Below are 21,353 nucleotides of genomic sequence, written 5' to 3' on the forward strand. Positions count from 1 at the left end.
CATTCCCAATCTACAGACCTGCTCTTTCAGAGGGAGTACAACCCCATCGAAATTATCTAAACTCGGGAACCACCAATGCATAGCATCTCCATCTTGCTAGGATTCAGAGTCAGTTTACTGGCCCTCATCCAGCCCACCACTGAGTCCAGGCACAGGTCCAGGGCTTGCACAGCCTCTCCTGATTCAGATGTTACCAAGAAACAGAGCTGGGTATCGTCAGCATACTGCTGACACCTTGCCCCAAATCTCCTGAAGACTGCTCCCAGGGGCTTCATATAGATGTTAAATGGCATGGGGGACAAGATGGTACCCTGAGGCACCTCACAACACAACTGCCAGGGGGCAGAAAGACAATCACCCAATATTCTCTGAAAATGACCTTGGAGATAGGATCGGAACCACTGTAAAACAGTGCCTCCAATACCCATTTCACCAAGTCGGCCCAGAAGGATACCATGGTCGATGGTATCAAAAGCTGCTGAGAGATCTAGTAGAGTAACAGTGTTGCACTCCTCCTGTCCTTCTCCCGATAAAGGTCATCCATCAGGGCGACCAAGGCTGATTCAGTCCTGTAACCAGGCTGAACCCAGACTGGAATGGGTGAAGTTAATCTGTTTCATCCAAGAATTCTTGCAATTGTTGCACCACAACCCTCTCAATCACCTTCCCTAAAAAAGGGGTATTTGAGACCGGTCGGTAGTTGTCACAAACCAATGGGTCCAGGATGGCCTTTTTCAGCATCGGTTGGATCACTGTGTCTTTCAGGGCGGCTGGAACCACTCCCTCCTGCAACGATGCATTGACCACACCCTGGATCCACTCGGTCAAACCCCCTTGGCAAGCTTTAATAAGCCAAGAAGGGCAAGGTTCAAGAGGACAAGCTGCCTCTGCCAGCTCAATCAGAGAAGCTGCCGGGCAGCAAGGTGGATGGTACACCAGCAGCAACCCTAGTTTACTGTCTGCTTGGCCCGACACCAGCTGCAGGCTCTCACAGCTTGCTCCAAGACAGAGTGGTTTTTTGGTGACAGAGATAGAAGTTCTGTAGACCACAGCAACTCCTCCCCCTCCCCCCCATCCTTGCAGCCTGTACTGGTGTTGCACCAAGTATCCAGGTGGGCAAAGCTGGGTCAGATCAACTCCTCCCAGCTCACCCACCCAGGTCTCAGTAATGCATACCAAATCAGCACCTTCATCCACGATCAAATCATGGATGAGTGTGGTCTTATTGTGTACCGATCTGGCGTTAAACAACAACACACACAGGCCAGTGGGCACAGCAGATGAGCAACGAGGAACTCATCCATGAGAGGAGTGGGAGCAAGGAACAAGGCATAGATAGCCTTGCTGTCATCTTCTATGGTAGTTCACCACCTCCCCATAGCTATACTTCCCTCTACCCATGATTACTGAAATTGGGGTGGCATCACCCATGTTCCTCCTAAGACTCCTCCTAAACACCTGATATGGACCCAACAAGAGCTCACCAACAAAACCTACCTGAAACAGTTGTCCCAGTAGTCCTCTGAGAGAATTGGGAACAGTCAGAGCCACTCAATATCTTTCACATAGGGAACATCTACTCCCTCCCGTCTCACACGCAGGGAGGACCAGCCTTCTGTCAGTTGCAGACTCTCACTCTGAAGGCATCTGGCGACTTTCTCATTCAGGTCACTGCACAAGCTCTCACCCTGGGCAGGAACTACACATGAGCCATAAGCCCTGCCCACTACCAATTTCCTCTAGATTGGTTAAAAAAAAGAAATAGAAAGGGGTAGCACCCTTGCTCTCAGGACTCCCTAAGGGTCTCCCCATTGGGCAACCCCCTTTGGTGGCAACCCCACCAGCAGCAGACCCACCGTCCAAGGGCAGCTGGGCTTTTATGCCCCCTGACCCAGCCAGGAGCTCTGGAGCCAGGATCAGGCACGGGGTCCTAGTCCTTGCAGCACTTACCAGGAAGCTCAGTTATCTTAAGAGACAGCAACCCAGTTGAGCAAGCAAGCAAGCACCCAGATGCTCAAATACTCACTCCCAGGGCAGGTCTTCTCTAGTCCCCCAGTGCTGCAGCTGCAGTGTTGAAGTGTGATGCAACTGCCAGTCCAACCTGCTTCTGCACATATGACGGGAGGGGGTCCTATCTTGTCCTTGGCCTCGGATAGTGATCCAGCCCTGAGTAGACTGAATCAATTTCATGTTTTCCCCTGAAGATGCTGACAGGATCCTTGGAAAATGCAAGGATCCTGCTCCTGGGCATTTGCCTGTCTTGGCATTTTAAGCAAGTTATGAGAAGCTTGGCTTACTACGGTAAAATATTAGTTTAACATAACAGAATTTATTTATTTATTTATTCATTTATTTATTTATTATTTTATTTATATCCCGTCCTTCCTCCCAGCAAGAGCCCAGGGATTATGCTCCAAGTGTTGGAACAGGCTATTATTGAAATGCTGCTAAAGAAAACAATGTTAGATCCAACAGTTTTTGATAATTATAAGTGCATTTCAAAATTGAATTTTTGGATTAGTTATTGAGTGGGCTTTGGCAGAGGAGTTCTACATAATACTGGAGGTTGCTGCTTATTGAAGCTCATGCCAGCCTGAATTTAGACAGTGCTTTGGAATGGGAGCTGCTTTGGTGGCTCTGATTGACCATTTTCATCTCTTACTGGAACACTCAGAACTTTTCACTAGAACACTCAGAACCCTTCTTAATTTGGGGGTTCTTGTGGACCCACTGCTGTCACTTGAGGCACAGGTGGCCTCAGTGGCACAGAGTTCCTTCCATCAGTTTAGGCTAGAGGCCCAACTGCAACCTTATCTGGACAGGGATAACCTAGCTACAGTAATCTATGCTCTGGTAACCTTAAGGTTGGATTATTGCAATGCGATTTACATGGGGCTGCCTTTGAAAATGGTTCAGAAGGTTCAATTAGTGCAAAATGCAGCTACCTGTCCTGCCTGAAGTCGAGGGAACCAGGCTTAGACTCGGCAGTGTCTTTTTCTCTTTTTAATAAAGTAATAGATACATCCAAAGCAGTTTGCCTCATTAAGGTAACTATTCTTTCTAGGAACTTTGCACTGCTCTGACTAAGCATGACCTTGCGACTCTAAGATGTTGACTCAGCAACTGGGTGCCCCCCAGAGTCCCCTTAAGTAGCCTTGGATCTCACGTGCAAATGAAGACTCTGCCTTAGCTCAAACTGTTATCTTCCCGCCTCAAGTGCCTCCAAGGATGGGGCAAAGGTGGTTTGATCTCAGCTTCCTTCCCCGACAGAGGGGGGCTGCTAGCAGTCAGTTCGGGTGGGGGAAGCTGGGCAACTTCTGACGTGCAAGGTTGAATCTCTGGCGGTGTTGGCAGCAGCAGCATGTCCAGTTGGACAGTGCCAGACATGCCAGGTGGTGCTTCCACAGGGGGATCAGGAGCTGAGGGGGCTGAGCTGTCCAAGACAGGGGCTGGGGTGCCCTGTGAGTCCATCCCGCTGTCTGCCCCCTCCCCAAGTTCCCGGTCCAAGTCTTCATCCTGTTTCACCCTCATCTATCCACCCCCTTCCTGTATGGCTCACAACACCACCTAATTGTTGACAGGTTCAAGGCAAACAGAGCAAATAACACCTATCCTGTTCCAATTGCATTGGCTGCCTGTATGCTTCTGAGCCCAATTCAAAGTGCTGGTTTTGACCTGCAAACCTCTTTACGGCTCTGGAACACCTCTCCTGATATGACCCTTAGATCGTCCTCTGAGGCCCTTCTCCAGGTCCCCTCTCTGAGGGAGGCTCGGAGGGTGGTGACAAGGGAGAGAGCCTTTTCAGTTGTGGAATATGCTCCCTAATGAGGTGCACCTGGTGCCTTCATTGACATCTTTCCAGCACCAGGTAAAGATGTACGTTTTCTTCCAGGCATTTGGTAGATTGAAATGATGTTTTGTTTTAAATTGTGGCCAAATCTTTCTATGGCTGCGTGGGAATGTTATTGCTATTGTTTTGTTGTTGTTGTTTCTTATGTTTTTATTTGTTGTTGTTTTAACATTGTGTAAGTCGCTTGGGGAACCTTCAGGTATCAAGCAACTAATAAATCTAATAAATAAATAATAACATGGTAGATCCTGAAATCTTTTCAGAATGGCTAAGGATGACTGCTTTGCTGATGGTCCACTGTAACTGTGCAGCCAGTTTTAGAAGGCAGAGTAGGGTGACTGCTGCACCCTATGGGGTATCATATGAGATATCACAGAGTTTCATGTTGCCCACAAACATATCATTAGCTCCATTTGCAATAAGGGGAAGGGGTGGATTTCAACTATTTTTTTTAGGGTAGGGCAAATTCTGCATAATCACAGGACAGATAAGAAACTACAAAGAGTCTTGCTGGATCAGTTCAAAAGCATCTCTGACCAATGAGATGCCGATGAGAAGCCCACAAGCAGAATATGAAGGCAACACCCTACTCCTGCTGCTTCTTCACAGTGTGTAGTATTCAGAGGCAGAATATAGTCATTATGACTAGTTGTCATTCATGGCAAGCATGAATAAGGGGATGTTAAACATTATCCCCTCCGTATGGATCATCACCAATAGATGCTGGCAAACATACACTGATTAAAAAGATTTCATAAATTATTCACTGCAGCCCAGTGTGATTGACCAATATACATGCTAGCCAATAGGCACTGTATACATTCTCCTGCATCATTACGTGTGCATGTTGATATTGTATACATCTTGCACAATCTTGCCGTTCCTCCCAGAGGAGCCAGGGTGGCCAACACAAAATATAAAACAAAACATCTAAAAACAATCCCAATAGAGATGAAGCCTGGTGCAGACCAGTGCAAAGAGCATAAGAGGCCTGCTGGATCAGACCAAAGGCCTATCTAGTCCAGCATTCTTTTCCCACTGTGGGCAGCCAGATGACTATGGGAAGCCCATAAGCAGGACATAAGTGCAACAGCATTCTCCTGCTTGTGTTTCCTAGCATATGCTGCCTCTGATCCTGTGGGTAATATATAGCCATCATGACTAGTCATCATTATTTATTCACAGTTTTCCATTGAAGCAAAGATTAAAATGAATTATATAGCTAATACCGCTTATACTTAGCAAAATCTGTCAATTATGGAACTGCTTAAGTGGGACAACAAAGAGTTGTATAAAGAAACGCAGCAGCACAGCCATGGAAGTCAAGTGTAAGGAGGTGTTGTACAGAATCTTCCAAAGAGCTCTGTGTTTTGATTACAACAATCATTTCTTTTTATCTTTGTTCCTTTTTGTTTTGTATACTTCCCCTCAAGCTTTGCTCAGACTTCACTAAGAGAAGCTGCAAAGTAGATTGCTAGGCAACAGACTCTGCATCAGAGGAGCTTCCACTCAAGCCCATTACTGTTGAGATGCTGATAGAGACCTGACAATACGGAAAGCCCATTGGATGAACATATGAAGGGAGAAAGGAGCTTAGGAGCGTGAGGAAGTTGTTGTTATGTGCCTTCAAGTCAATTACGACTTATGGCGACCCTATGAATCAGTGATCTCCAAAAGCATGTGTCATGAACCACCCTGTTCAGATCTTGTAAGTTTAGTTCTGTGGCTTCCTTTATGGAATCAATCCATCTCTTGTTTGGCCTTCCTCTTTTTCTACTCCCTTCTGTTTTTCCCAGCATTATTGTCTTTTCTAGTGAATCATGTCTTCTCATTATGTGGCCAAAGTATGATAACCTCAGTTTCATCATTTTAGTTTCCAGTGATAGTTCTGGTTTAGTTTGTTCACACCCAATTATTTGTCTTTTTTGCAGTCCATGGTATGTGCAAAACTCTCCTCCAACACCACATTTCAAATGAGTTGTGAGGAAGAGGAGGATGCACAAGGCAAGAGGTGAAAATAAATGGCTTCAGTTCTAAGGCGCAAAAATAAAATTGGGAATTACAGCACAAGTCTTAAAACCTACCCTGGAAGCAGTTTTCATTGTGCAGTTTACACATAAGTAGACCTACAGGATAGTATTTCTAGCACATTGTCACAAATGGTCACCCGTACAATATCCCCAGATTGCAGCCAGTTGCCACTTACCGTTTTCCTTCTGGAAACAAAAAAAAACCACCCAGGGTATAAAATGCCCCAGAAATGCATTGAATATTGCCATTGGGGTGTGTTTCTACCCCAGCCAATGTTACTGGATTGTGGTAGTACAACACCCCATTGTTTTTTCATAGAAAAATGGTCAGGGATTGGTCAATGAAGAGCACTGGAGTCAAATTTCTACAAAAAAAGCTTACAGTCACATGACAAAGGAGTAAACAAACTTGCAATCACATTTCCAAGATCCCATTGTTGCAGAAGCACACACCTTTGGCTCTTGGAAGGAAAAAAGCATGGCTTCTACAAGCAAAGTAAGTTTTATTTTACAAATGGTGGAAATTATAAATGCCAGGGAAGTGTTATGAACACCCCCTCCCACCCCCTTTAATGACATTCAAAGGAGAGAAACCCCTTTCTTTGTCTAGGCTATTTCTTAAACCCCACTTTCTGGGAGAAGCTGGGATGGGAAGGGAACTAATCTGCATCCATCCAGAGTCCAGACCTAATTTCAGGCATCCCTCATCGGTTGGGTGACTGTCCTTTGAAATGCCCAGGGCAGTCCCTTTGAAGGGTGATATCTACTTTGGCAAAAAGCCTGGAGGGACATGGAAAACCCAGCTTGGTTAGAATGTTGTTACATAGCTGAGAGTACTGTGGTGCAACCGCGGTAGGAATGTAGTTAGGGACAAGGTTTTCACCAGCACTGAGTTGGCTGAACATTTGCTTCAGAAATATCTTACTCTTCTGGAACGATTGGATGCTCCCACCTTTGCAATGGGGTACAGGAAAAGATAACCAGCAAACAGTGCAATGGCTGTGGGCATCCAGTCTGTTGTAGAGTCCACAGCATGGTGGAAATTTAAGTGTGGGGAATGTCAATAGGTCGGCACAAACCATATGATGTTGTTTGGGGACATTTCTCTAACCAAGGACAGTTTTATTGCAGGTTTCTTAATGGGGTTAAAAAACACCTCACAAAACCGTTAATGTTAGTTCTCAGTTGTAATGAAGTTTTTTCTAGTCATTTACAATATTGTAATAACATTTTTACTTTAAAAGATTGTTTTTGTTGCTTGTAATTGAAAATAAAAATAATAGCATATTAAAAAAAACAAAAATTGTGTTAGCGGGAGGCTCAAATGCACTGAAAAATTCTGCCACCTCTGCCTCTGGATGTTTGGGTATCGTCAAGCACACACTTCATCTGACACCATAGATACAAATTTTATCCGGGGTCAAGTTGTCAGCCCACCATACATTGGAAATCCCACTGGGATAGAAAAACACCACAAAAAACTATTAGTGTGTTTTTTTCCTCGACCTTAGATGATGGTATCTTTCTAATATTTGCTTTATTTATGTTTTAAAAGATTTTTTAAAAAGAATTTCTAAAGATGTTTTGTTTTTAAGATGTTTTATAGATGTTTTTAGTGTTTTATAGCCTGTTTGCCACACTGGGTTCGTTTTGGGAGGAAAAGCAGAATATATATTTAATTAATTAATAAATAAATAAATAAATAAATAAATAGTGTAGATACTATTGATTGATTGATTGACTGATTGAGTGATTGCATTTGTATACTGCCCCATAGCCGAAGCTCTCTGGGCGGTTCACAACAATTAAAAACATTAAAAACAAATATACAAATTTCAAAACACATTTTTAAAAAGCAATTTAAAAACACATGCTAAAATGCCTCGGAGAAGAGGAAGGTCTTGACCTGGCACCAAAAAGATAACAGTGTTGACGCCAGATGCACCTCGTCAGGGAGATCATTCCATAATTTAGTACTAGTTCAAGAAGCAAACATCACATGTGCAGTCCCTTACATGGACTGAAATGCAGATGCAGCCCCTCAGCCAATTATTATTATTATTATTATTATTATTATTATTATTATTATTATTATTACATCCCACCCTTTCTCCCAGTAGGAGCCCAGGGCACCAAACAAAAGCACTAAAAACACTTTTAACACATCATTACAAAGACTTTAAAATATAATAAAACAAAACAACCCTTAAAAATATATTAAAACAGGATATCTTTAAAAGCTTTTTAAAACGCTTTAAGAACATCTATTTTTTTTTTTAAAAAAAGGTTTAAAAACATATTAAAAAGCAATTCCGACACAGAAACAGAGTGGGATAAGGGCTCTACTTAAAGAGCTTGTTGAAAGAGGAAGGTTTTTAGTAGGCGCCGCAAAGATAACAGAGATGGCGCCTGTCTAATATTTAAGGGGAGGGAATTCCAAAGGATAGAAGCCACTACACTAACGGTTGGTTTCGTATGTTGTGCGGAACAAACCTCCTGATAAGATTATATCTGCAGGAAGCCCTTACCTGCAGAGCACAGTGATCGACTGGATATATAAGGGATAAGACAGTCTTTAAGGTATCCTTGTCCCAAGCTGTATAGGGCTTTGTACACCAAAACTAGGACTTTGAACTTAGCCTGGCAGGTAATACGTAGCCAGTGCAATTCTTTCAGCAGCAGGGTGACATGTTGACGATACCCTGCCCCAATGAGCAGTCTTGCTGCCACATTTTGCACCAGCTGCAGCTTCCAGACCAACCTCAAGTGTAGCCCCATATAGAGTGCATTACAGTAATCTAGCCTGGAGGTTACCAGTGCATGGACAACAGTGGTCAAGGTATCCCATTCCAGAAACGGCTGCAGCTGTCTTACCAGCTGAAGCTGGTAAAAAGTACTCATAGCCACTGAGGCCACCTGGGCTTCCAGTAACCAAGATGGATCTAGGAGCACCCCTAGACTATGGACCTACTCTTTCAGAGCAGGCAACTGACTAATTATGTAAACTTGGGAACCACCAACTCACAGTGTCTCCGTCTTGCTAGGATTCAGAGTCAGTCTATTGGCCCTCATCCAGCCCACCACCGAGTTCAGGCAGTGTTCCAGGGCTTGCATGGCCTCTCCCGATTCAGATGTTATAGAGAAATAGAGTTGACACCTTGCCCCAAATCTCCTGAAGACAGCTCGCAGGAGCTTCATATAGATGTTAAACAGCATGCGGGACAAGATGGTATCCTGAGGCACCACACAACACTACTAAAAGTCAATCACCCAATGCTATTCTCTGAAAACGTCCTTGGAGATAGGATAGGAACCACTGTAAAACAGTGCCTCCAATACCCATCTCACCAAGTCAGCCCAGAAGGATATCATGGTCAATGGTATCAAAAGCTGAGAGATCAAGTAGAGTAACAGTGTTGCATTCCTCCTGTCCTTCTCCCGATAAAGGTCATCCATCAAGGCAACCAAGGGTGATTCAGTCCCATAACCAGTCCTGAACCCAGACTGGGATGGGTCAAGATAATCTGTTTCATCCAAGAATTCTTGCAACTGTTGCACCACAACCTCTCAATCACCTTCCCTAAGAGGGGAGTATTTGTGACCGGTCTGTAATTGTCACAAACCAGTAGGTCCAGTGTGGACTTTTCCAGGAGCAGTTGAATCATTGTGTCTTTCAGGGTGGCTGGAACCACTCCCTCCTGCAACAATGCATTGACCACACCCTGGATCCACTCGGTCAAACCCCCTCGACAAGCTTTAATAAGCCAAAAAGGGCAAGGGTAGAGAGGACACATCATCCCAAGCACCTTGTCCACATCATCAGGCCACATCAACTAAAACCATTCTGAAGGGTCTAAAACTCCATTTCCTGGAGTGGATGTCAACAGACCCTGACAATATGGAAAAGCTCCACTGGACGGCTACTTGAGGATGCGATGGTGGCAGAGAAGTGGGCCTTCTTTGCTGCCCTCACTGCCACTCAGTAGGCACAGTTATGAAGTCTACTTGCGCCCAATCAGCCTCACAGCACGTATTTTGCCACTTGCACTCTTGCCATCATCCAGCCTGTTTCATTGCCCTTAGCTCACTGGTGTACCAAGGTGCAAACCAGGCTCCACAATGCTGGAGAAGGCAGTTGGGGGCAACCATGTCAAGAGCCCGACGTGCCTCGCTGCTCCACAGTGTGACAAGGGCTTCAACAGGGTCACCTGCTCTATCTACTGGGTACTACCCCAGGGCATTGAGGAATTCTGTGGATTCTATTAGTCTCCGGGGGCAGCCATCTTAATCTGTCCACCATCCCTGCAGGGAAGGATCACAGCCATAAGTCTAAACTTCACCAGGAAGTGGTCTGACCATGATAATGAGGTGACATCCACCCCTCCTCTCTCCAGACCACCCCTTCCTCCATCTGGAGCAAAAACCAAGTCAAGAGTATGCCCTGCCCTAAGTGTTGCGCTGGTGACAACTTGAGACAGCCCCATGGTCATCAACGATCAGAACCACTGTAAAACAGTGCCTCAAATACCCATCTCACCAAGCTGGCCCAGAAGGATACCATGGTGAATGGTATCAAAAACTGCCGAGAGATCAAGTAAGAATAACAGGGTTGCGCTCTCCCTGTCCTTCTCCCGATAAAGGTCATCCATCAGGGTGACCAAGGCCGATTCAGTCCCATACCTAGGCCTGAACCCAGACTGGAATGGGCTTGCACGGCCTCTCCCAATTCAGATGTTACAAAGAAATATAGCTGGGTATTGTGAGCGTACTGCTGGTACCTGTGAGCTACCACCATTCCCCCACGTGCATCATGATACATGTGTACAGAGTCCTTGACTTTCAGTTCGCTGCCAATGCATCCTTTTTTTCTTTTCTTTATATCTCTCATATAGTTTGTGTGGTTGTTAATGCATATGGCCTTCAGTACATAGAATAAACAGCATTTTAAAGGCTTTAAGTCAACTCCTCAGCAGAGTTCTAATTTGCTTGCTTAATATTTGGGGAAAGTGTGTACATGTAAGAGGTAAATGAAAGTGCCAGACTGACAGGCTTAGGAACTAAATCATCTCTAAGCATCAGAGTAGATATTTTAACCAAAGGAAAGCCATTCCAGCTTCCTTAGAGTGCTGTAGGAGTTGCCTTTGAAAACACTTCCCCTTCCCCTCCACCTGCTGTTTATAATCCACTTACAGAAGGATACAGTAGTGACTGATGGCCTCAGCCCAGGCTCCATCATGACAGTGTCACTGAAGGAGCAATCATCTGGGGAACCCTTCTTCCCTCTTGCTATATGGACTCAGTGGTGGGCTGGATGAGGGCCAATAAATTGAGTCTGAATCTTAGCAAGACAGAGGTGCTGTGGGTTGGTGGATCCTGAGTTTGGATAATTGCTCAATTGCCTGCTTTGGATGTGATTTTTCTTACTCTGAAAGAGCAGGTTTGTAGTCTGGGGCTGCTCCTGGATCCATCCTACTTGCTAGAGGCCCAGGTGACCTCAGTGGGTAAGAGTGCTTTTTACCAGCTTTGGCTGGTAAAACAACTGTGGCCGTTTCTGGAACAAGATACCTGACCACTGTTGTCCATGCACTGGTAACCTCTAGGCTGGATGACTCCATGTGGGGCTGCCATTGAGGTTGGTCCGGAATCTGCAGCTGGTGAAAAATGTAGCCATGCAACTGCTCATTGGGGCAGGATATCACGACACTGCTAAAAGAATTGCACTGGCTGCCCTTTAGCTACCAGGCCAAGTTGAAAGTTCTGGTTTTGGTGTACAAAGCCCTATGCAGCTTGGGACCAAGATAACTAAAAGATAGTCTTACCCCTTATATAACCAGTCAATCACTGCGCTCTGCAGGTGAGGGCCTCCTGCAGATACCATCTTATCAGGATGTCTGTTCCGTACAACATAGGAAGCAGATCTTTAGTGTTGTGGCATCTACCCTTTGGAATTCCCTCTCCTTAAATATTAGACAGACGCTATCTCTGTTATCTTTTCGGCGTCTACTGAAGACCTTCCTCTTTCAACAAGCCTTTTAATAGATACCTTATCTCAGTCTGCGTCTGAGTTGGAATTACTTTTTAAGATGTTTTTAAAGATGTTTTAATTTCATATATTGTAAGTCTGTTTTTAAGATTTTTTATTTTTAGTGTATTGTTTGCCGCCCAGGGCTCCTTCTGGGAGGATGGGTAAGAGATTAGAGAGAGAGAGAGAGGGAGGGAGAGAGAGAGAGAGAGAGAGAGAGAGAGAGAATAGAATAGAATAGAATAGAATAGAATCCTACTGGCCCCTTGAGTCACCTGCTGTAATGCCACCCTGTGTACAGTGGTAATACTATTGAAACACAGCCAAGAGCTGGCTAGTGGCAGTCTTACACTAGCATGGAGAATCTGGTGGTTGAGTTCCACATTGGTAGAGGCCTTGGTTGAAGACTGCTGGTGCCTTACACAGCCCTCCTCATTGCAATTAAGAACATAAGAAAAGCCTGCTGGATCAGGCCAGTGGCCCATCTAGTCCAGCATCCTGTTCTCACAATGGCCAACCAGGTGCCTGGGGGAAGCCCGCAAGCAGGACCCGAGTGCAAGAACACTCTCCCCTCCTGAGGCTTCCGGCAACTGGTTTTCAGAAGCATGCTGCCTCTGACTAGGGTGGCACAGCACAGCCATCATGGCTAGTAGCCATTGATAGCCCTGTCCGCCATGAATTTGTCTAATCTTCTTTTAAAGCCATCCAAGCTGGTGGCCATTACTGCATCTTGTGGGAGCAAATTCCATAGTTTAACTATGCGCTGAGTAAAGAAGTACTTCCTTTTGTCTGTCCTGAATCTTCCAACATTCAGCTTCTTTGAATGTCCATGAGTTCTCGTATTATTTTCTCTATCCACTTTCGCAATGCCATGCATAATTTTATACACTTCTATCATGTCTCCTCTGACCCGCCTTTTCTCTAAACTAAATTAAAACAATCTCCTTGGTTGCAAGTAATTTACATGTTTATTCTGCATTCATAACATCCATGTGATGCAAGACAAATCTCACCCCCTCTGCAAATAGCCAATGTAAACAGTTGACTTTGTCTGCCCCTACAACCTCATGCTTAGGACCTCTTGTGGTTCATGTATTAAATTGAGATCGTTGAGATTGCACAAAGCTGTGGCTTCTCTTCTGAACCAACTGATCTCTTGTGTGCCTCCTGATAACTGCGTGTACACTATGTCCAAATTTCTGTGCACATTATGTCTGTGGCTGTTAACAAGGCTGCTGATTTGCTTAACAGTAATCACTTATCTACTGAGCTGAATAGAATTTATTATCTTAATTTCACACGCATCTCCAAATTTCACATATTAGTCAGCACTTGAATTGACAGTTTTGCCTCTTTCTATGCAGCCAGGATATGAGGAGCAAGTGGTCAGCTGCTGATAATGAACTGCAAAAATCCTAAAGTTGGGCATAACTGGAGACCAAGAGGAAAAAACAGCAATAAAGTGGATATTTTCCTTTGGATTAACAAAAGGTAGAGAAATCTTCAGAAGATAAGAAGGGGGGTGAAGACACAGGGGAAAAAATCTGTTGGCCAAAGCTTTAGAGAGTGGGGGTAAATTTCCATTCAGTTTATAGTGTCACTCATGATCACGTAGAACTCACATGAGAACTACTGCTTCTGTTGTAAGGTTAGATGTGATGTGTTACACCCATATAAAAGTGCAGTTGTAATTATCATTCAAAGGGAATTCAAGACAGATTCATATATTACCACAATGGCATGACGCTTATCTTCTCGGGTTATTCCAGTAACATCTGGATGCAAGAGAAATGTGGGAGAGGCCAGTTATATTGGGTGTTATCCAACTAACATTCCATCAGCACAAAAATTACCACTCAGCTGGACTTCCCCCCCTCTTCTGCCCCCGCACCCTCACCAAATCTGTTCCAGAGGGTTTTGAGATCAGATTGAGGAGGAAAGGAATGGGAGAGGTCCCATAACGTTAATGGCAATCCTTGCGCTGACAGGACCCTGATTTAGCACTACGTTGGATACAACCCACAGTTTACTTCCACTAGGAACATTGCTTGGCTGGAAATGGGAGCAATTGGCCTCACCCTTATGTTTCTAGCACCTGTTTACCAAAGTAGTTGAAAAGAAGTACTGTGAATGTGGCTCCAATGTATTCTTGTAATGTATGAATTAACCTTTAATATCAGAGTGTTGCACTATGACCTGGGAGACCAGGGTTCGAATCCCCACACAGCCATGAAGCTCACTGGGTGACCTTGGGCCAGTCACTGCCTGTCAGCCTCAGAGGAAGGCAATGGTAAACCATCTCTGAATACCGCTTACCATGAAAACCCTAGTCGGGATCGACTTGAAGGCAGTCCATTGAAAAATCCACATTAAATTAAGAGATTGTGGATGTATCCACAATAGGTAAAGAAAGGTACTACTTTTACCCAGCTACATAGTACTTGCTACAGTTTGTTTGACCTCTGTTCTTGCAGCATGCAAGCTTGGATTCTCATGTTTAAATTCTAAACCTACGCAACAGTCCACATACACTCTGTCAGAAAATTTAAAAATATGTAGATCTCTGATTTAGATGTCAACCTTTAGGTCTTCATTTGAAGCATTTTTACCCTGCCTTTTGCAGCAGCAACTTTCACTAAAACCATTTACAAGACAATAAAACTCACAAACATTAATAAAACAGCAGATTTAAGAAGCCGTAATAAGCCTGCAGCTAAAGACTAAGGACTCCAATAAAAAGAGCAGATCAGTCAATTAAAAGGGCAGAAACATATTAAGAAACCATTAAAGATGCAACAGAATAGGACAGGCTTTACCTGCCATCTAAAAGACAGTAAAGGGGGTGCCAGGCAAATATCCCTACAGAGGGTGTTTTGTAAATTGGGTGCCACTACTGAGAAGTCCCTCTCTCCAATATCCACCAATATAACTTCCAATGGTGGGACCACAGAAAGCCTCTGAAGGAGATCTTGATAGATGGGCAGGTTTATGTGGGGGAAGGTGTTCCCATGGGATTAAGACCACCGCTTAAAATTGATTCTGGAAACAAATTGGCAGCTAGAATGGCAGATAGATAATTATACCTCCTTAGAAAGAGATACCATTGACTGTAATGAACTTAATTCCAAGTAAATGTATTTAGAATCCCAACATAAAATAGGGAGATTCATGTGTTCTGCTTTTTAAATTTCTGAGTATGAATGATGATGTCCCAGCATTTTTTTGCAAAATAGTTTACTTACATAGGCCTATGAATGCTTTATGCCTCCATAGGAGACAAGATCTCTCTGGTAATCTTATCCTATCGTTTAGGCCATAATCAACAGAAAAGTAAATGGGCCAAGCCCACTGATTTCAACTGGCTGAAGTACTGTTATGTCTGAGCTGAACTGTGGTCTTAGTAAATGGGATGGGGTTAATCCTTAATATCTTTATGTGAGGAATAAAGCCAGAGCTTGGAAAAGTTACTTTTTTTGAACTACAACTCCCATCAGCCCCAGCCAGCATGGCCACTAGATTGGGCTGATGGGAGTTGTAGTTCAAAAAAGTAACTTTTCCATGCTCTGAATAAAGCACCCAAAACAGCTCTTGTTGGGCCTATATCAGGTGTTTAGGAGGAGTCTTAGTATGGAAGAACATGGGCGATGCCACCCCAGTTTCAGTAATCATGGGTAGAGGGAAGCATAGCCATGAGGAGATGGTGAACTACCATAGAAGACAAGGGCAAGGCTATCTACATCTTGTTCCTCACTCCCACTCCTCTCACGGAGGGATTCCTTGTTGCTCATCTACTGTGCCCACTGGCCTGCGTGTGTTGTTGTTTAAAGCCAAATCGGTACACAATAAGACCACACTCATCCATAATTTGATCGTGTTTTTAAAGCTGTTTTCTTTTAATATATTTTAAAGTCTATCTCAGAGCTTGGAAAAGTTACTTTTTTGAACTACAACTCCCAACAGCTCCAGCCAGCATGGCCACTGGATTGGGCTGATGGGAGTTGTAGTTCAAAAAAGTAACTTTTCCAAGCTCTGGTCTATCTTTATGATGTTTCAAAGTGTTTTTAGTGCTTTTGTTTACTGTCCTGGGCTCCTACTGGGATGAATGGCGGAATATAAATCAAATAAATAAATAAATAAAACATACAAACAATATTTATATGTCTCTGGAAATGGGTAGATGTATGAAAGTAACAAAAAGCCAGTCATTCCATGTTATCTTTGCAAGAACATTGTCCTTGGTCTTTATGGACATAACAGCAGCGCCATTTATTTAATAACACATATGATGTCTGGGTATGAAGTGCTTTCTATAGAAAGGCTGAGGCAAGTCTTTATGCCCAAAAGTCCCAAATGTGCTTGGCTTTGAATGAAATCATGGAACCCACAGTCAAGGAAGATTCTGTGTTGTTCTCTGAAAATATAACAGCAGAAACATAGCTATGGGAAAAGTGCCCGGTTTATTCTTTTTTTCTATTTTCACAAGAATAAATCTAGGGGCAGGGGTGGGGTAGGGTGGGAATTATTGGTTGCTGTGAGAATGCATTCAAAAAATTGCACTTACTTGCAAACATTAATCATTCTCATGGCTTTTGGGGCTTCAGACTGCTGTCATGGTTTCTACAGAATTGTGAACCATGATTCATCTTCCCCATCTCAAAGAGATGGAATTGTGTTCGCCTCTCTGCAGTTATATTAGGACCAACACAAGTCATTCTGGCAACTGCAGTGGAAAACACCAACAGTACTGCCCTTGGCACTTGTTTTCAAAAAACTCTATGATTCTATGCTCAGGGATCTGAGGTTCTTCTAGGCCTTCCTCCTCACCACCCATTGTCTGGGGTTTATGGATATCCTGAGTATACAGATGTGGGCTTTGTCTGCCTAGGTCTCTCTTCCAAGGGAACTGGGTGCTTCCCCCTCAGTCTGCAGTCACTGAAAACCCATTCTACTGGTGTGCAGTCCTAGACTCCCTCAGGGCCAGTTCAAATTTGACTTTTTTTCTATTTGTGCATCACTGAGCAGAGGGTTGGACTCGATGGCCTTATAGGCCCCTTCCAGCTCTACTATTTTATGATTCTAATATCCAAGTATAAAATAAACAAGGGGCACAAATGCAAACTGTACCTGTGTATATTGTTTTCCATTCCTTCTTAAGATACACTTAGACAGCAAGTGGATATTCATATCCAAGAACAAACTATCTGTCAGGAATCAACCTTTCCTCTATATGTCTAGAGTCACACTGCCTTCCTAGTCTCTCCTGAAAATGTCTGCATTAGCTGCATGTCAGAACGTTAGGGTTCATCTTGAAATGATCTGAAATTTACTGTTGAACAATCTGTGTGTGAAGACCTGGACTGGCACAGAGGGAGGCAGTGCTAGCTACATCAGTGGTGGGGAATCTCTGGCCTGTGGACCTAACTAGGCCTCCCAATTTTGCCATTTTGGGCAAGCCAACCCCATCTTTTAGTCACCTAATGTTGCATGATGTCAGGTATCAGACAGGTAAAGACACAGCTACAAAGTACAATTGTGAGTCTTATAGTGTGCATCCAATGTTCCTATGCAGGAAAGTATCACAGCTTGTATTTGGCACCAAATTTAAATTGGCCTATTCTAGATGGGGTTGGACTCCCCTGGAAGGGGCAGGTTTACAGCTTGGGATACCTGGATCCAGCACTGTCACTGGAGGCCTCAGTGGCTAGGGGCATCTTTTGCCAGCTTCAGCCCCTTTTAGACACAGATGACTTGGCCACAGTACTCCATGCTCTGGTAACTTCCAGATTGGATTACTGCAATGCACTCTATGTGGGGCTACCCTTTAAGACAACTCAGAAACTTCAGCTGGTCCAAAAAGCAGCTGCCAGATTTCTGTCTGGAGTTCCCTTTTGATCTCATATAACCCCTGTTTTAAAACAGCTACAATCGTTGCCAGTTTGTTTCCAGGCCCAATTTAAGGCACTCATGCTAGTATTTAAAGCCCTAAATGACTTAGGATCCAAATATCTGAAAAACCACCTCCTTCCCTACAGACCCTCTCAGGTATTGAGATCAGCAGAAAGGGCCCTTTTTGGTAGTTCTGCCACCCTTGGAAACTCAGGGGATGGTGGTCCAGGAGAGGGCATTCTCTGTGGCGGCCCCCAAGTTGTGGAACTCCCTTCCCACCAAGGTGCTTCAGGCAACTTCGCTGTACAATTTTAGGTGAAGGCTGAAGACACACTTCTTCACCCTGGCTTTGGGCACCTGAGAGTGGGTGTTTTTTTGGACCCACCCTACTTTGGGATTTTAGGTTCTTTTAAAATTGTTTTTAATGTCATATTTTAAAATTGCTGTAACCCGTCCTGGGACCTTTGGGTGAAGGGTGGATAATAAATGATGATGATGGTAATAATAAATAATCCCAAATGCAGGCTGCAAAGCAACGATCAGGGGCACATGCTAAGCCATATGCCCTCAATTGTTCCTTTCCTGCATCTGATTTCATATGATGACAGGTGACTGACATCTGCCCACACTGCCCACCTGTCAATATGGCCCACAGAGGGCTGGCCACTTTTCGATACAGTCCTCTGGCTGAAAGTGGTTTCTTACCCATGTAGCCGGTCATGCTATTGACCTTGTATTTGTCTCGGGAGGGGAGGGAAGTGCTCTGAAAATGGGGGCTGTCTTTTCTAACCCCGTGTCATGGTCAGATCACTATCTGGTGAATATAGACTTCTCCATGCCGCAAACCCTCCGCAGGGGACAAGGACCTATTAGGATGGTCCGCCCCAGATGCCTGATGGAATCTAAGGGATTCCTGAATGCGCTAGGGGAGTTGGAGCTTGCTGAAGGACGCCCGGTCGAAACCCTGGTGATGGAGTGAAATATGGAGATCACTAGGGCGGTAGACCGGGTGGCTCCGAAACGTCTTCTCCCCCTGAATAGAACTCAGATAGCGCCCTGGTATACACCACAGCTGCGGGGTCTGAGACAGGAGGTGAGACGACTAGAGCACCAGTGGCGGAAATCTCGCGCCGAAGACGACCGAACACTGGTTAGAGCAGCAATAGCAGCCTACCAGGTGGCAACAAAGGCAACAAAGAGGGAATTCTTTGCTGCCTCTTTTGCGTCCGCAGAGTGTTGTCCCAGGAAGTTGTTCCAGGTGGTCCGAAGCCTGGTCGGTCCAGTTGCTCAGGAACCCATGGAGCATACTAAAGCCTCCTGTGACACATTTGCTAAACACTTTGCCGATAAAATCGAGCGCCTGAAGAGCATGATTCCGTACGCCGTGGATACAGGAAGTGGGCCAGAGTCAGCCAGTTGCATTCTGGTCCGGTGGGATCGGTTCCAGCCTCTCCTCGCTGAGGAAGTGGACAAGGTGCTCTTTACTGTGAAGCCAACCACCTGTCTGCTTGATCCTTGCCCTTCATGGCTCATTATGAGCTGTAAAGAGAGTCTGGGCGAAGGGATCAAGGCAGTGGTAAATGCATCCTTGGAAGAGGGTGCAATGCCATCAACCCTCAAGGAGGCAGTGATAAAGCCCATCTTGAAAAAGTCCTCCTTGGATCCCCAAGAGTTGAATAACTTTCGCCTGGTCTCTAATTTACCATTCTTGGGCAAGGTGATAGAGCGAGTGGTGGCCAAACAGTTACAGACACACTTGGATGAAGCGGATTATCTAGATCCATTCCAATCAGGCTTCAGGACTGGGCATGGAACTGAAACAGCCTTGGTCGCTCTGGTGGATGATATGAGGAGGGCGTAAGATAGGGGAGAACACACCTTCCTCGTCCTCCTGGATCTCTCAGCGGCTTTCTATACCGTTGACCACGGTATCTTGTTAAATCGCCTAAAGAGTTTAGGAATAGGGGGCACTGTTTTATGGTGGTTCCGTTCCTATCTCTCAGGCAGGTACCAACGGGTGGCATTGGGGGATGAAGTTTCAGACCATTGACCTCTTAATTGTGGAGTACCACAGGGTTCTATCCTCTCCCCCATGCTATTTAACATCTATGTGAAGCCGCTGGGTGCCATCATCAGGAGTTTTGGGCTGCAGTGTCACCAGTATGCGGATGACACTCAGCTCTATCTCTCATTTAAATCCTCACCAGAGTTGGCTGTGAACACCATGTCCAAGTGCCTGGAGTCCGTAAGTGGATGGATGGGCGAGAACAGACTGAAGATGAACCCTGATAAGACCGAGGTGTTGCTCGTGGGTGACAAAAGAAGGTTGGGAGATATCGACTTGGTGCTTAATGGGGTGAGATTAACCCTGAAGGACCAGGTCCGCAGCCTACGGGTCATTCTTGACTCCCAGCTGTCCATGGAGGCTCAGGTTTCGGCAGTGAGCCAGGCAGCTTGGTATCAATTGCATCTGATACAGAGGCTGCGACCCTACGTTCCTGTACATCAGCTCCCACGAGTGATACATGCCCTGGTTTCCTCTCGCTTAGACTACTGTAATGCGCTCTATGTGGGGTTACTCTTGAAAATGGTCCAGAAATTGCAGCTGGTACAGAATGCGGCGGCACGTTTGATCACACACTGTCGCCGCCAGGATCATATTACCCCGGTGCTAAGAGATCTGCACTGGTTACCAGTTGTGTACCGGGCCCAATTCAAGGTGTTGGTCTTGACCTTTAAAACCCTATACGGTTTCGGCCCAGTTTATCTGAAGGAACGCCTCCAGCTTCACCAATTATGCCGCCTGACAAGATCAGCCACACAGGACCTTCTCTCGGTCCCACCAGTCAAAACAGCTAGGCTGGTGCAGACCAGAGAGAGGGCATTCTCGGTTGTGGCCCCCACTCTCTGGAATTCTCTTCCCTTCGATCTCCAACATGCCTCCTCCCTGATGGGCTTTCGCCGAGCCTTAAAGACCTGGCTATTCAGGCAGGCCTACAGAATCCTCGGGGTGGATGAGTATTAATAATGTATTAATTGATGTTTTAGGCTACCTTTGTGTCTTTTAATTGTATACTGTATTTTATTGTGTTGTTGTAAGTCACCTAGAGTGTCCATTGATTCGGACAGATAGGCGACTAACAAATAAAATTTATTATTATTTTATTATTTATTATTACCACTGAGTTACATAATAGCTTCCCCTGGAGCATGCTCCACCCTTGCTGCAAGGGTGGTTATTCCCCAGTAGAAATGGCACTACTTGTTACTAAGCCAGAAAGGTGTGCTTTTTTTTTAATGGCATACCCAGGAAAGCTATTGCCATGATATAAGAAGCAAGTGCAACAGGAGGCACTGTCTTCAGCGAACACCCAAAGTATTTTTGCATGAAGGGACAAAAATATTTCAGATCAAATATGCTTGCTGAAAAGAGTGAGATTTTTGGGCAAAAAAAATTGACAGAAGGGAAGTAGCTAAAGAGCTCTTTTGCCACCCCTGTTCACCACTTAAGCTAGCAACTGCCGGTTTTCTGAAGGTAATTTTCAGATGAAAGCTAATTGTTTTC

General features: G+C 44.8%; 1 protein-coding gene across 1 annotated transcript in view; it reads left to right on the forward strand.

Annotated features, from left to right (window-relative positions):
* HTR1F (5-hydroxytryptamine receptor 1F) overlaps positions 1-21,353 on the forward strand; it is a 215,421-nt gene that overhangs the window by 38,364 nt on the left and 155,704 nt on the right. The window lies entirely within an intron of this gene.

This window comes from Rhineura floridana, chromosome 5, assembly GCF_030035675.1.
Source record: "Rhineura floridana isolate rRhiFlo1 chromosome 5, rRhiFlo1.hap2, whole genome shotgun sequence".
Lineage (NCBI taxonomy): Eukaryota > Metazoa > Chordata > Lepidosauria > Squamata > Rhineuridae > Rhineura > Rhineura floridana.